Genomic DNA, 15,388 nt, shown 5'->3' on the forward strand with positions numbered 1-15,388 from the left:
GGGGAGGGGGTGGAGAGCGCCCAGCCGCTGCAGCCGGCGCCAGGCGCGATGGGCACGGCGAGTTTCCAAAGGGTCCGAGCCTCGGGAGGGTCAGACGAACGATCCTTTTTTCTTAAGATGAGGAAGCGGTTAGGGGGTCCCGCGGTTGCAGTTACCGTAGTTTGTAACCATTCGATTTTTGAAAAATGGGTCACTTAACAACGAAATCTGAATGACAATCTCGAACTCGCTCGGTGGCTCTGATGACCGGGGAAAGTAGAACCCGGGGGCAGAGCGCCGCTCCCCTCGAGGGCCCCGGGGACCGAGCAAGCGGGGCGGCCCGGGCCGGCGTGGGGGAGGGGAGCCGACGTCCTGGGCGGGTGTCTACGCGACACCTCCTCCGCCTGCGCTCCGGGTGGCTCTCCGCCTCGCCGTTCATTGGCTGCTCGGCTGCGAGAAGACTCTGGATAAATGAGGCCGGGGGCGGGCTGGCCGCGTGGGGGAGGGGCGCGGGGCGGAGGCTGTGGGGCTGGGGGTGGCCGAGTGGGAAAAGTCGGTACTTAAAGGGAAACCCTCGCTTCCTGTGGTTTTTCGAAGGGGGAGGGCTCGGGGGGAGGACTGATACTTTTATTTAAATAATTTTTGTTAAAGAACTTGGGACTCTAAGGGAACCCTGTTCAGCGTCAGCCTAAGGTGGCGGCCGCGCTGGGAAACTATTCCTCGGCTCTTTCTGCCTTCCTTTGACTGTGAGAGCCATTCATAATTTCCCTGTAGGTAACGAGCACAATGGTGGTTGGGGGGTTGGGTCTGGGCCCGGTGGAGCCTTCCTGATCCTACTAAATGTGAGCCGGGGAACAGGAATAGGGAAAAAATGCAGTTCCCCTGTCCTTGTGAGCACCTTTGACTGTGGCTTAATGGTTGTGTGCTCTACTCAAAGGCTTCAAAGATAACTTGTGATATATTTTTAACAGGCATTTTATGGAAAAGAGAAATTGCCGGGTTTGGATGACTGAAATTAAGTTCTATATAGCCTGAAAATACAGGCAGAAATCTAATGTTTTGCTACTCTCGCAAGTTGAAAAATGTGAATAGAGAAAATATGTGCTTCATACTACAAACGCCTTCAGCAATTGATAATTTGATATGGTGTGCTCTTTCAAAAAAAAAAAACCTTAATAATACTTTAAAGTATCTCTTAAAGAAAAACAAGTAGCAGCTTGTTTTTAAAACGTGAAATTATTGAACGATCTAGAGTATTTGCATTTTGTCTTTTAAAAGGAACTTACAGTTCTGTGTTAAGTAACCCGGAAGGTGTCAGATCATCCATTTTAAATGCAACTGTTCTTTCTAACAGGTTTTTCTTTCCTGCTAAGCAAACCCAACTGTATAAATGAAAACAAACTTTAATAGTATTTTCACCAAAGCTTAATTTAGTAAAATGGTCTTTATGAAATTATGAGACAGTATTCAGAACTATTGGAAATCTGGAAAGAACAACTTTGGAAGTGAATTTTGAAGGCTAAGTTAGCTATCTTAAAAAGTTATTCTTCGCCTTCATGCATTTGGAAAGAGAAGCGGCTCTCAAGGAAAATATGTATTCCTTTAGACTTCTGTGGCATTCAAAAAAAATCACTATAAATTTTACGAATTTAATTTTGTAGTACTTGTGAACCAAGCCTTGTTGGGGAAATGTTTTGATTTGTAATGTTTGCTTTTCTGGAAATCACTTTGAATCTGATCGTATAACATTATTTTTTAATAGCAAACTGATCAGCTTGCTACCAAATTGTATTGATTCCCCTTCCCCTGGATTAAATGTATTTTGTTTTATTAAAAATGATACCTAACGAAATAACTACTTTTAAAACATGAGATAAATTAATTTTATCTGTCACTGTCAAACAAATCTTAACAGCTGGAATTTAAACCAAGTGTGTGGCAATTTAATGAATATGTTCCTGGGCGCCTGTGAATTTAATCTGTATTATTGTTGTAACAAACTGGATACTTTGTCTAGGACCTTAACACTCCAATAATAAAGTTGAAACATCAAAAAGGTAGTGGGCATAAGCCACTTCCAATCTGCCAAACATTTGAGAGATTGAGTATACACTCCATGGCAAAATTAAAAACAACAACAACAAAAAAAAAAACCTAGGTAATTATTAATTTAGCTTTTCGAGCGAAAAATACTTGAATTTTCCAGAACACATATTAAGTCCGTGTAACTTCTCAGATTCATAAGTTAATTGTATGGGTGCCTTAAAGAACTTTCTGACATTATTTGTATATGAACCAAAACAATTCTTCAGCAGTTGTAGCTCCCTAATTAATATTAATCCCACGGAGGAAGGATTCCCACCCATCTGTTTACACATTCGACAGCTACATTTCTTCTGAAGACCCGGAAAAGTAAAAATGTTGTGAGGTTCTGTGTAACATGAAAGTATGCCTAGGTCCGTTACCGCTGCTGTAGCCACAGGTTGTGGGCAAAGCAAAGGGTGGCCGGCCCTAGGGCTCCCTGGCCGGGGCCTGACACCCTCTCGCCGGTGGGCGCGTTTCACTCTTCTCGAGAACCGCTCCTCTGAACTCTGTTCAAACCAGAGGCGAGATCCGAGAGCTGGGTCTGCTCTCACTCCGGAATCTGTCACTTCTATCTGTATTAAACATGGTGCCCAAGAGCCGAGAAGATGGGGCGGTTTGTTTCCTTTCTCCAGCACCGCGCAGAGAAGAGGAACCCGTCGAAACGCACACAAGGGAAAGTCTTCATGGCCCGCTGGAGCCCTGACCACACGGCTGCATCCATGCATGGAGACTGCGTGTAAACTCGCGAGGCGCGCGCACGCTCGAGGATGCTCCGTCCCCGCTGAGAAATAACGAAGGCTGCGTCTGTTCTGGCGGGGCGGGGCGGCCGCCGATGGCGCGGAAAAGCGACCTAGGGCGGGGCTCCGACGCTGACGGGCTGCCCTGCAGGATTCAGACCCTCACCCAGAGCCGGGAGAGGCACCGCCCTCGCCGAAGCCGCTCGCCGATTGGTGGAGGCAGCGAGCCTATCATCGATAGTTGCCGCCTCTGGAGTCTTAGCTGGTCTCCACCCATTGGCCCTCGGGCCGCCCCTGTATTTGCATATTTTGTGGCGCGAAAATAACCCTTTGCTCCCTTGTTGGCTGGGCTGTGGGTGAGGGGTGGGCTTCCGCTCGCAGCGCTCAGCCCTTTAACTGTTCGCCCCAAGTCCGGCAGCGCGTGGTACCCGGGGCCAGCCTGGAGGTCGGGGTTCTGGACGCGCACGGCCCCGAACTCATCTTTTATTTTTAGGTCTTCGAATGTGTCGGTCTATTTTCCTTTTACCTTTTTTTTTTTTTCATTTCAAAGAAGCACAACCAAATTATGTTCCCAGGTGCCTGAATTTAACTAAACTTCTAGAGAACTCGTTCAACCCCCTCCCTCCCCAGCTCCCTTTGTGGTCCGCAGGGTTGTTTTAACCAAAACCAACCTCTGAAAAGGGGTGCGGGGGGGGGGAGAGCAAACGAAAAATTCCGGGTAAAATCAGCTTTGCTAAGACCACGTTTTCGTTGAAGCTGCCCTAAGACCGGTGAAGTTGAAACCGACCTCGAAGGATTAACGATTTCTGTAGCTGAAATGTACTAATTTCACTGACGTTTGGTGGAGATGGTGAGAAAAAATAAATACGAAATTGGTTTGGAAACATACGAAACAAACGAAATAATCAGTAACCGAGAAGGTAAACAACCACAACTTTTGTTAGGTGCCGGTGGGTTTCTGTTTATAAATACATTTCTATTGTTTTTTTTTTTTTTTCTTAAAAATATAACGATCAGAACTTTGGTGGTGACAGAAAAGAAGGAAGTATAAAACTGTTTGATTTGTCTACTTTCATAAAAGATTTTACCAATCTTTATCTGGAGAAAAAGAAATGGGCCACCCAAAAATACAAATTTATCCACAGATAATTTTAATTTTTTTTAAAGTCTTGGCAGGGGCGGGGGACTCAGTTTAGTTGAAACCCGGTAAAAGATTATTCAGCAAATATTTAAGACTTTGAGAAAATTGGCTTAAATTAATAAGTTCAAAGATTTTTCTGTATATTGTAACTTTCAGCTGTAGTAAATCATATTATCTTCAAGTTCTTTTGAGAAAACTGTTCAGTTTACTGTTTAGGTCTAGTCTCTAAAATCGAATGGCTGTAACAAATTGTCATATACCATAGTGAAGCAGTTATCTAAGCAGCTTTTAAAAACAAATTGTAAGTAACGAATATGTTGGTCAAGAACTTAAAACAGGTAATCATGTGTTTAACACATTTTAATTCAACTACATCTCACTAATGTGGTTAATAAATGGTGTCTTTTAAGCTTTGATGTAAAGTCACTCCCCAGAAAGAGTCACAAATGATTTGAGTTGAACAAACTGATTAAAACTTACAGACTGAATTTATAGTGCACTACTAAAAAGCTAGGATTTAAATAAGCTGAAACTGAAGAAACTTTAAATGTGAAGGTATGGTTATTTGGAAATTTTAGCTTGGGATTTATTTTTGTAGTTTGAAACCGTGCAGTATCAAGAGAAAAAAAATTAAAGAATTTTAAAGAGAAAGTTGCATTTTAAAAATAAATTTCAAAATTAATCCAAACAAGCCAAAACTCCAAAGCCTGATATATTTTCAAATGTCTTCTCAAAAACAAAGGTTTATACAAACAGTATTTTTCCTTAATCAGACTAAGAAACTGATTTTTTTTTGAAAGTTCAGCCTTAAGTCAGGAGTTGGAATTTCATCTGTCTGTAGACTCTGTGGGACTGGTAAGTAGTAGCTAGCAGGGTTGCTCTTGCAACTGTGTCTTGTTTTATACTGCTTCCCATGGTCGACAACGGTAGAGTGCCCATTCTTCTAGGGGCCGGGAGAATGAGACCTTTCATGAAAAGACTCGGAGGGGATTGGCGAGTTCATAGTATTTCCAGACTGACTGAAGAAAACAAAAGAGCTAGGCGTTTGTTTGTAGGGGAGGAGCCTGAAGAGGCTGGAGTGAGTTGGGTATTTAAACTTGTTTATCGGTTGCAACTCATGTGCTGTGTATCTTCCCGTGCACCACAACTGTGCAAGGGCGGGTTGAGCGAGAATGTTCTGACTTAAAGGGGTCAAATGACACAGGAGTCCGAGCATGGAAAGCCTCTTGCAGAGAACACTCCAAACCTAGGCTTCCTCCCTAGGAGGAGGGAAAGCTAGGGGCGGGCTGGGGCGCTCACCACTGCTCAGCATTTTCCAAGGTCTGTCATTTAAAGACACATCTTGGGTTACTATTCTCACAGTTGGAGTGCTCCATCCCAGAATTCTGTTCCCCAAACCTTAGGAATGAAAGTTCTCTTGGTAAAACCACACAGAGTCCCTCCTAAGTAATCTCTGAGGCCAGATGAATTCCTCATGTTGTCAATACATGAAGAGCTCATTTTTAGATTTAATAAAGTAGGTTGGTTTTTTTTTTTTTCTAATTCCTTGCTTGCAAAAAAACAAAACGATGGCTAACTACCATGTCCATTTTACTCACTGAAGTTCATTCCTTCTTGAGTTCAATTAAATTTGATGCTGAGCCTCTCCAGTCTGGTGGTCCCAGCTTTAAAAGGGGGAGCCCAACCCACTGTAGGTGCAAAGTTGAGGATTTGATTTTATTTTTAAATAGTTTAGCTGAAGTTGATAAAGAATATGGTACCATTAGATATAGTTGGGGGGAAAAAAACCTAATCTGAGATCTTTATCAAAATTAACCTAGCATGCTTCTAAAACATGTGCTTCCCTTATTAGTATTGTTTACAATAAAATGACTATATTATTAATTAAATTAACAAGTCTATAATTTTATAGTTAATATAAATGTTAGTAGCAGTGTTTGTTTTGTTTTTCTCAGCTAAGATGGCGTGATCTTTGTTTTTGTTTTGTTTTGTAGCCCAGGCTGACTTTGAATGGGTGATTCTCCTGCCTCAGCCTCCTGAGTGCTGTTTACAGGCATATCCTGATGAACAGTTAAAGTGTACTATATTGCCTTCCTAAAGAGAACATTTTGTTTGGAAGGAGGTTTAATTTAATATCAATACCAGAACTGTTTTATACAAGTTTTATTTAGTATTTAGTATTTTGATTTTTGGAGGTCTAGTATTATTCATTAAGGTAATGTTTCCTATTTTCTTTCTTTTTAATATTTTTTCACGGTAAAGTAAATTGTTCCTATCCTTTTTGTCCTTTTTCAAGGACTTGGGGGATATTTTTTTCCGTAAATTTTGAATAGATGAGGACTTCTAAAGATAGGTATTTGATATAAACAAGAATAAAACATATTACTATTTGAAATTCCCCATAGCTAGACTAACTCTATGGCTCTTGCCATAGACAGTTTTGTCCTAGTTCAGCCACTAAAACCTAATTCATAGAGAGGACGGGAACAAAATAACAGCATCAGAGTCAATCAAAACCTGGCAGAGGAAGGATTCCTGCCATGCTGTCACGTTTTGTCTGGGGATTTAAACCCAGAGAGATGTCACAGCTTTGGTCTTTGTTGAAAGATCCTTAGAATTCCTTAGAGCAGTTTCTTTGCTCTTATTCTTCTACACTGCCACAATTCAAATCACATCTTTGTTTTTTTTTAATGAAATACATGGCCATGTATCTAAAAAGCCAAACAGAAAATAAACTAAAAAACAAACAAAAAACCAAAATATTAATAAGAATTCCAGAGGTGCTTATCTCAGGCAACCAGAGAAATATATTCAAATTTTATTTTTAACCAGAGCCAATATTGTAACTTTTTAATTGAATTGAGTTTTGTTTTCAATTTTATTTTTAACCAGAGCCAATATTATAACTTTTTAATTGAATTGAGTTTTGTTTTAAATACTGACAGAACATAAAAAAAAAAAAAAACCAAGCTGACTTTCTGGTGACAGGTATATCCAAGCTAAAGGCTTATCTCTGTTCCCTCGATAAACAATTCTTCCTGCTCAGGGCAGTTTTGCCCGGGGCTGGACTGTAATCAGTGCTTGGCTACTGAGCACTTTAGAAAGCCCTTCATATCATCCCGCTGAGAAGCCCTCTGTAGAAGTTTGTGAAGGAGTCAGGCAAGCTGGAACTTGTGTTCAGAATCTGAGCTGCAGGTTAAAACAGGCGACTAAGCACCGTTTTCAAAGGATTTTTCCTCAACCACCAGAATTCAGGATGTTTTGAAAGCTGAGGGGCTAAGGCTACCAATGCAGACCTGGGTAGAATTAGTGACTGTCAGTACATCCAATGTATAATTACTAAAATAATGCAGGCATCTTTTCAAATATGTAGCTTCCTACATCTGTCTTTTTAAACTATGATATTCAGTTAGTATTATATTTATAAAATATCCAACATTATTAAATATGAATATAATCAAATATAAGACCAATAAAAGTAATCCTGACTATATATTTCTATAAGTGCTATGTTTATCCGTAAAATGTGGAGTCATCATAATTCCTTTTTCTTCGCTATATGCACATAATCTTTATGTGAACTGTTTAATAAAAGTAAATAGAATTATAGCAAATGAAAGAAATGCCAAAAATATTGGTCTACTTTTGTGAAAACGATTTTTGAAATTTATATAGAGAGAAAACATTTTTAAGTAAAAATCTGAGTCCCTGTAATTTATTTTTGTCTTGATTTGTTATATTTTCACTGTGTTACGGGAGCTGGGAAGAAACCTTAATGTTGCTGCCAGGCAGGTCACTAATACAGTTCCGAGTGGTTAGAAATGAAGAATGATATTGCAATCCAGTGACAGCCCCTCCCCTTCTAGGAATAGCGCTCCCTGTCCCTTGGGTATTAAGTATCCCTGCATTACTTCACTACAAAGTGGAGGGGAAGCTTAGTCTTGAGGATAAGAAACATTTTAACACATGGAGCCTTTAAACAGATAAATGACCACTGCTTTTTAAGCAAATTAAACTATTTTTGTTACAATAAGTAAATTTGTTTCTTTTTTCTTTTGTTTTTCTTCTTTTCTTTTGGTTTTTTGTTTGTTTGTTTGTTTTTTGTTTGTTTTTGTCTTGTTTTGTTTTGTTTTTTGAGACAGGGTTTCTCTGTGTAGCTGGGGCTGTCCTGAAACTGAATCAGTAACAGGCTGACCTTGAACGCAGAGAATAGAGTGCTGGGATTAAAAGTATACCCCACTATGCACGTTTTCATGATTTAGTCTGCTAATAGGATATGAAGCTGACTCACTGTCTTGGGTGTGGCAATCAATAGAAATAAGTGCACTGCAAAAAATTTTTAAAAAAAAGGGATAACAAGGGGAAAAGATCAAAGTCAGATTTATGGAACTATTACCTCCTGGAAATCCACCAGTCAACTTTAGTGTGCTATTTAAAAATTTGTAAGAATAAAAAATTAGGTGTGAGGTAATTATAGGAAGAATCATCTAATAGTTTGCGGTTTCAGGTTCTTGTTTTGGTTTTGACTTTACAGTTTATGTAACTTTATGTATAAAATCAAAAAGCATTGCTTGCCTAACTAAGGCTGCTAGTTAAACCCATTTCATAAGATAATTTTAGGGCAGCAAGGTTACTAAACTGAATGATGTCACCTGACAATGTTAACTCAGACCATGGGAATACCATTCCCGCCCCCCGGCCCCCTAGTTTTTGTTCTCAGGGAAAGAGACCCAAAGGTTAGATTGGCCTAAACCCAGCACCATTACCCTTTAAAATGCTTCCATATCTCTCGGCCAGAGGTTCTGTATGCCATTGACAGCTATTGCTAGAAACCCAAGGGTGAGGAGTTCTTGAAAACAGAAATCACCTGCTCCACCTCAGTAACTTCAGGCAGGGTCTAAGTCCCACCCAGATCTGAAGGTGTAGCCCAGACATGCAATGTCTGCCTAGTGGGAAAGCCCTGACTGCCCACCTCGTACTATCAGACGTGAAGAGCTAGGGTCCCATGATGTCAGCTCATGTCTCAAGCAGCTTGCTTCTGTGCACGGCTGTCTCAGTCTGAGGGCCAAGGGATGAGCTTTGCAAACAGCTGCCTTGCACACACTTGGTGGTGAGCTAAGCCAGTCCTCACCACATCAAATGGCAAGACATGTAATGTTTAGATTTAGCCCTATTGTGGCCCTGGGTTTTAATTTACTCTTGCTTGACTCTCCTTGCAAGGTGTGGGAGGAGTGGGGGGATGTGGATTGCTATTTATGTGTGGCCGGGTGTATGTGTGTCTGTACATGTGTGTCAGTGGGTGTGTGTCTGTGTCCAGAGCGTGGTTCAGATTCTCCCCTTTAGTCTCTTCTCCTAGGGATTTAGTTGGACGACACTTGGTAGACACACTGGGAGATGGTGGGCACTGGCCATGAGTGCTCCTGGCTTCTCAACCCTGACTAGAGACATGAATTGAAGTGATCCGGGCTGGTGACTCAAGCCTTGGCTGTGCCTCTGTTGGAAGTGATCCTCTCTAACTTCATTTACCCATAAATCATCAGGCCCTCCTCAGCTGTCAGCGCAGCCTGGATGCCTGTGTTCTGTGGCTGTGGCTGGCCCCGTTGTGACCCTAGGTGTAGCCTTTTCCCCACCTCCTGTGCCTTTGTTTACACGGCTGTAAAAAGAGTTAAACGATTTATACAACCCCCTCTCTATCTTTATTACAGTGCAAGGCCACTGAGTAGCCTTCAGCAAATATTTGTGGAATTCTGAACTAAAATGGAGACTGTCAATGATGCTATTGGGCCACTGCACTTTGAGGAGGGTTTATGGACACTGCACAGTGCCATGCCTGGAAATACTAGTCCCTATAAAACCTTAAAATATTCACAGGTGGAAACAACAGCCACATCACTCCCAATAAATCCCAGTCCACAGGACTGTGGATGTCCCTACAGGCAGAGTGCTTTGTCTGCCTGGCCATACAGCAAGGCTAAGTCCAAGCCCCAGGGACAGAAAACAGGATTTGTTTTTCCCTCATTTTAAATAAATGAGAAAGAAATGGCTCTTGGATCACTCACTTTGTGCCATCAAGACATTTTATAGAATGTCCTAAATGCAAGAAGCCGGGCAGTGGTGGTGCACGCTTTTAATCCCAGCACTTGGGTGGCAGAGGGAGGCAGATTTCTGAGTTCGAGGCCAGCCTATCTACAGAGTGAGTTCCAGGACAGCTAGGACTACACAGAGAAACCCTGTCTCGAAAAACAAAACAAAACGGGGGAAAAAAAAACCAACAAAAAATAATACAAGAGAGGAAGGAGTTCCTACGGGTTGTTGCCACGGAGAAGCAGAGCTCAAGGATAGAGAGGGAGACAGACTCTTGTGAGGAAGTCAGAGGAATGGAAATGGTCCCTGAGAAGTGTCCTTCCCTGGTGCCAGCCACTCTCACAGACCAAGGTCCTGACAAGTCTTCACTCTCCAAGAAAAACAACTCCTCCTCGTAGATGAGCTCCCTCTGTGCCTCTTTGTATGTCAAAAGTAAATCATTACCATAAAACAATTTATAGAGTGAAGATAAAAGCACTCGATGCATCAAATATCAAATGACGGTCAATCGTGTGGATGTTTAGTACCTACTATGTTTAAAATTGCTTTTCTGCTTCCATTACATTTTTGTTTGGTTTGGTTTTTCAAGACAGGGTTTCTCTGTGTGACCCTAACTGTCCTGGAACTTGCTCTGTAGACCAGGCTGCTCACACACACTAGGGTTAAAGTGCTCGTACACCACCACCACTTGGGTTTCCATTAGGTTCCTAAAGACATCTCTACGTGTGTATCTTAACTCTGTAGAAAATAAACTATAGATCATTACAAAAACAAAAAACAAACAAAAACCCACAAACAAAAACCCGTAACCCGTTGAAACCAGTTAGAAGATATTCTAACCAAAACAAAACACAATTTACTTAGTTGTGTTTGGTTTTGTTTTGTTTTGTTATATTTAGACTGTGGGTATCAAACTTAAAACAGTACAGTGCTCAACACAGGCACCTCTGTTCATTCTCGCTGTTTTCTTAAGTATGACGTAAGAATTGTTAAAAAACAGATACAGAAAATTCATCTGTGAATGAGTGAGTAGCTCTGGCTTACCCCCTAGCCCCCCCCCCGACCCCCATAAACGGAAACACCCATTCGAGCTGCATTTAAGAGTCAAGACATTTTATGTAGAATTAAAGAATTTCGACATAGTGAAACTTGTGATCGGTTTTACGAATGGAGCCTTTGAGAACTGCCAAAGGAAGGGGGACTAGCTGGGTGCTGTGAAGGAGGAGATCCTGCAGGGGGCCTCAGAACAGGGATGAGTGCAGTCGGAAGGGCTCCGAGAGGCGTCCAGGGCACGGAACCCAGGTAATTCGTTCTCAAGACAGCAGGCGACCTTGTTAGAGTAAAACAGGCAGCTTAGGGGCTATTTCTTTTTTCTCACTTAAAACTAAATGGGGAAAAAAAGCAAATATTGGAATTTATCGAAAATGCTTTAGCTGCAGGTTCCACCTATGATGGTTAACATGTTTAGAGGGACTTAAACTTTCAGAGTTTAGGCAGGCTGAGAGGAGATTTCGTTAACACGGATTTTATTATGCAAATGACAACAAACCGGTAAATTAGTAGAAAAGCTTAATTAGTTTATAGCTCCAAATGCCAAGAAAAAAGAAAACACTTGGCTCTGCTACCTTGGAGTTATCAGCAACACAAACAGAAAAAACAAAAATTATAAACCTTTTATTCCACTTCGGAAATTTAAATACTTTGCTATTTATTTTTGGCTAGTTTGTTTTGAGACTGGCTCTTGCTATATAGCCTTTTACATGTAATTTGTAAGAGAGGAGGCAATATCATCTAAAATTAGAACTATTAATTTAAAAACACAACAACCAAACTTATATTCACTTCTCCTTAATTTTTTAGAGCTGTTAATTTTTGAGTTGCTAGACATTTTAAATGGAAAAAAACTTTCAAATTCCTAACACAATCAAAGGCACACAGACGGTGCACCTGCAACGCAGCACTCCTCTCTTTGTTCTTTTTATTTTGTGTCATGAAGGACTGTAAAGCCAATTAAAGCATCAGTACTGCACAGTCTATGCTTGTAACAGTGCCTCTGCGAGCCGTCCCCTCAGCCTTGGCTGTCTCACCTATTTCACAGGGAAGTAAATTCCAGGAGAGAGGTTTTTTCATCTATGTCCGTAACTACGAATCTCCCAGTACTTTAAATGCTGCTTCATACAAATGTTGGTTGAATGGACATGTGACGCTATTTAGTAACCAGCCTGCAGTGTATAAATTTTTATTAAAAATAGTTGACTACCTAATTGTTGGTGTTCAAGTCTGACAAGTGCATACTCCCCTGCCCTCTAGAAGGTACTGGTGCCTTTTAAAGTGCAAGCCACGTGGTGGCGCATGTCTGTAGCTCCAGCTCCTCAGGAGACTGAAATGACCAGGATCTCCTCTGCATTAGTGTTTGAACCAAATAAGGAAACCCGGACTGGTGTATGTATGTGGGGGAGTATTTTTCCCTTGAGATTCCTTTGAATATCCTACCTTGAAAGGGTAGAATTGAGAATACAGACAGACCAACATTTTTCCAACTCAAAATATACTTCGTATTATATTTTCTAAGGATATGGAAAACCTTAGTCCTAATTTCAGATCAGTGCAGTGGGACCATAGAACATAACAATCTTTCATCATTTCCCACAATGCTTTCCAAGGCCTGAGGTCGGACCTGAACTGAAGGGCGGTGGCTCAGTGTGGCAGAACTCAGCACACTCGGATGAATGCAAAGATACACTTGTTTGCTTTCAAGTCTACGGTTCTCTCTCTCTGCTGTCACCAAAAACATTTGTGATGTATTGTTACTTATTCAACAAATATTTGTATCCCCAAGTGTAGCACCACTGGGAGTAAGAAATGGAAACATAAGGTATGGTCGCACCCTGTGGCTTACAAGGAAGCACTCGGCCATGCGTGTTATCCTTAAAAACATCAGTGATGTGCCAAAAAGGCCCTTAGATGTCTCTAAGGACCCATATTAAAGCTTTCGTTTGGAGGATTTATCTAAATTCTCTCTTTCTCTCTCTCTCTCTCTCTCTCTCTCTCTCTCTCTCTCTCTCTCACACACACACACACACACACACACAGTTGCGAGGGGAGTGTATATGGTAGATGGTGGGGGAGCACACCAGTGTGACCATGGAGCCCATAGAAGGGACTGTGTCCCTTGGAGGTACAGGCTTTGGGGGAGACACCTGGTCTATGGATGCTGGTCCTCATGATGCCACAGGAAACTCAGTTACCACCTAAAGGAACACACACACATACTGCATCTGGATTGATAGCCTACTTTCTAACTTTTTTTTTAAAGATTTATATATTTTATGTATATGGATACACTGTCTTCAGGCACACCCGAAGAAAGCATCAGATCCCATTATGATGATTGTGAGCCACCATGTGGTTGCTGGGAACTGAGCTCAGTACCTTTAGGAAGAGCAGTCGGTGCTCTTAACAGCTGAGCCATCTCTCCACCCCCTCCTTTCTAACTTTAAATGCAGGATCTGGTGGACAAGTTCACACGCTTCCTGTTTCCTGCCAACAATTTTGAGCTTCAATCATAAACCCTTGGATTTCAGCTCTCCAGACTGCCCATCATTAAACGGTGCGCTTGAGGAATCAACCACCTATCTGTCACCTTTCCCAAGATTTTTGTTTGCTTTGTGTTGTGCTGAGTAAAATTCCACATCCAGGCCTTATAGAACACAGGTAGAACACAGGAGGGAAGCTCTGCTTCCTGCCTGGTGTTGGTGATTTGATAGCATCTCCCAGGGTCACAGATGACATTCTGGGGAGCTCTTTCTAGCTGCTGATTGAACACCATACTACAGAGGGGTGTGGTGATAGCTGGGGGCAGAGCCTTCCCCTCTTCCCCTCTCCTTCCCCTCTTCCCTCCCTAAATCAAAGCTTGTTTTGCATCTGTTGCTTCCCTGGGAACACAAGTGGAGTAGATTCACCTTGGCAGTCAGCATGTTAAAGCAACGCATAGGAATTATTACGTCAGCCACCCACTGTCACTTTACTTGCGCTGGTTTTGGGTTTTGATTTGGTTTGGTTTTTAGACAGGGTTTGACTATGTGGCCCTGAATTCTCAGTGAATCCTCCTGCTGCACGCACTACCTCCAAGTCCTGAGAATATGAGTTGGTGCCACTGTACCGAGTTAACCCAGTCCTGTTTCCACCAATAGAATTCTTTTCCTTTCTGCAGGGATAGAGAGAAAATCAGAGCCTTGTCCATACTAGACAAGTGTTCTACCACTGAACACCTCTCCAGCTGCTGGAGTAGTCTTACTATCTGCTGTGGAGAAAACACATTAGACTGGATGAAATGTCACTCACAAATACAGTAGTGGACATTTTTCTGTATTATTTATTTGCCTGTATGGAGTGCCCGTGTTGGACCTTCTTTGAGGATCTACACCAATATAACCAGTGTAGCTGGCCAGCTTGCTCCAGAAATCCCGATCACCACCTTCTCAATCCAGGAACTGCAAGTAACCGCTACATCCCGGTATTTAATTGGTGCTAGGGTACTGAGACAGGGTTTCTCTGTTGTAGCCTTGGCTGTCCTGGAACTCACTTTGTAGACCAGGCTGGCCTCAAACTCAGAAATCCGCCCGCCTCTGCCTCCCGAGTGCTGGGATTAAAGGCGTGCGCCACCACGCCCAGCAATCAGTACATTTTTGAAAAAAAAAATAATGCCCTGCTAATTAGCTTGCTTGGTAATTCTTTTAACTTTTGTGTATGAGCGTGCAGGCTCATGAATGTCATGGTTGCACACGTGTAGGTCAGAGGACAACTTTCCGGAAGCGGGTCTCACTTTTAACCTTTGTTGGCACGGAGGATGGGGGTTGTCTCCACCTCCCATATTCACACAGCAGTGTTGGGATTACAGACCCGCGCGCCACGGCCACGGAGTCCGGCTTTTATTTGGGAGTGTCGGAGGATGCAACTCTGGTTATAAGGCTTGCGGGGCAGGTCTTGTTACTTGCTGAACCAAATTCCCTGGTCTCCCCTCTTCCCCTCTGTGGGGGTCAAGCCTTCCTAGCAGCTCCCCCACCCTGCACCGCTCTGTCCTTCCTGCCTGTCTCTAGAAATGCTGCTGAGCAAGGCATCCAAGCTACCCTATAGGGTCCTACTCCCTCTTATTAACCCTTGTCTTTTTTTTTTTTTTTAAAGATTTATTTATTGATTATATGTAAGTACACTGTAGCTGTCTTCAGACACTCCAGAAGAGGGCGCCAGATCTCGTTGCGGATGGTTGTAAGCCACCATGTGGTTGCTGGGATTTGAACTCCGGACCTTCGGAAGAGCAGTCGGGTGCTCTTACCCACTGAGCCATCTCCCCAGCCCCCGG

This window comes from Mus caroli, chromosome 6, assembly GCF_900094665.2.
Source record: "Mus caroli chromosome 6, CAROLI_EIJ_v1.1, whole genome shotgun sequence".
NCBI lineage: Eukaryota > Metazoa > Chordata > Mammalia > Rodentia > Muridae > Mus > Mus caroli.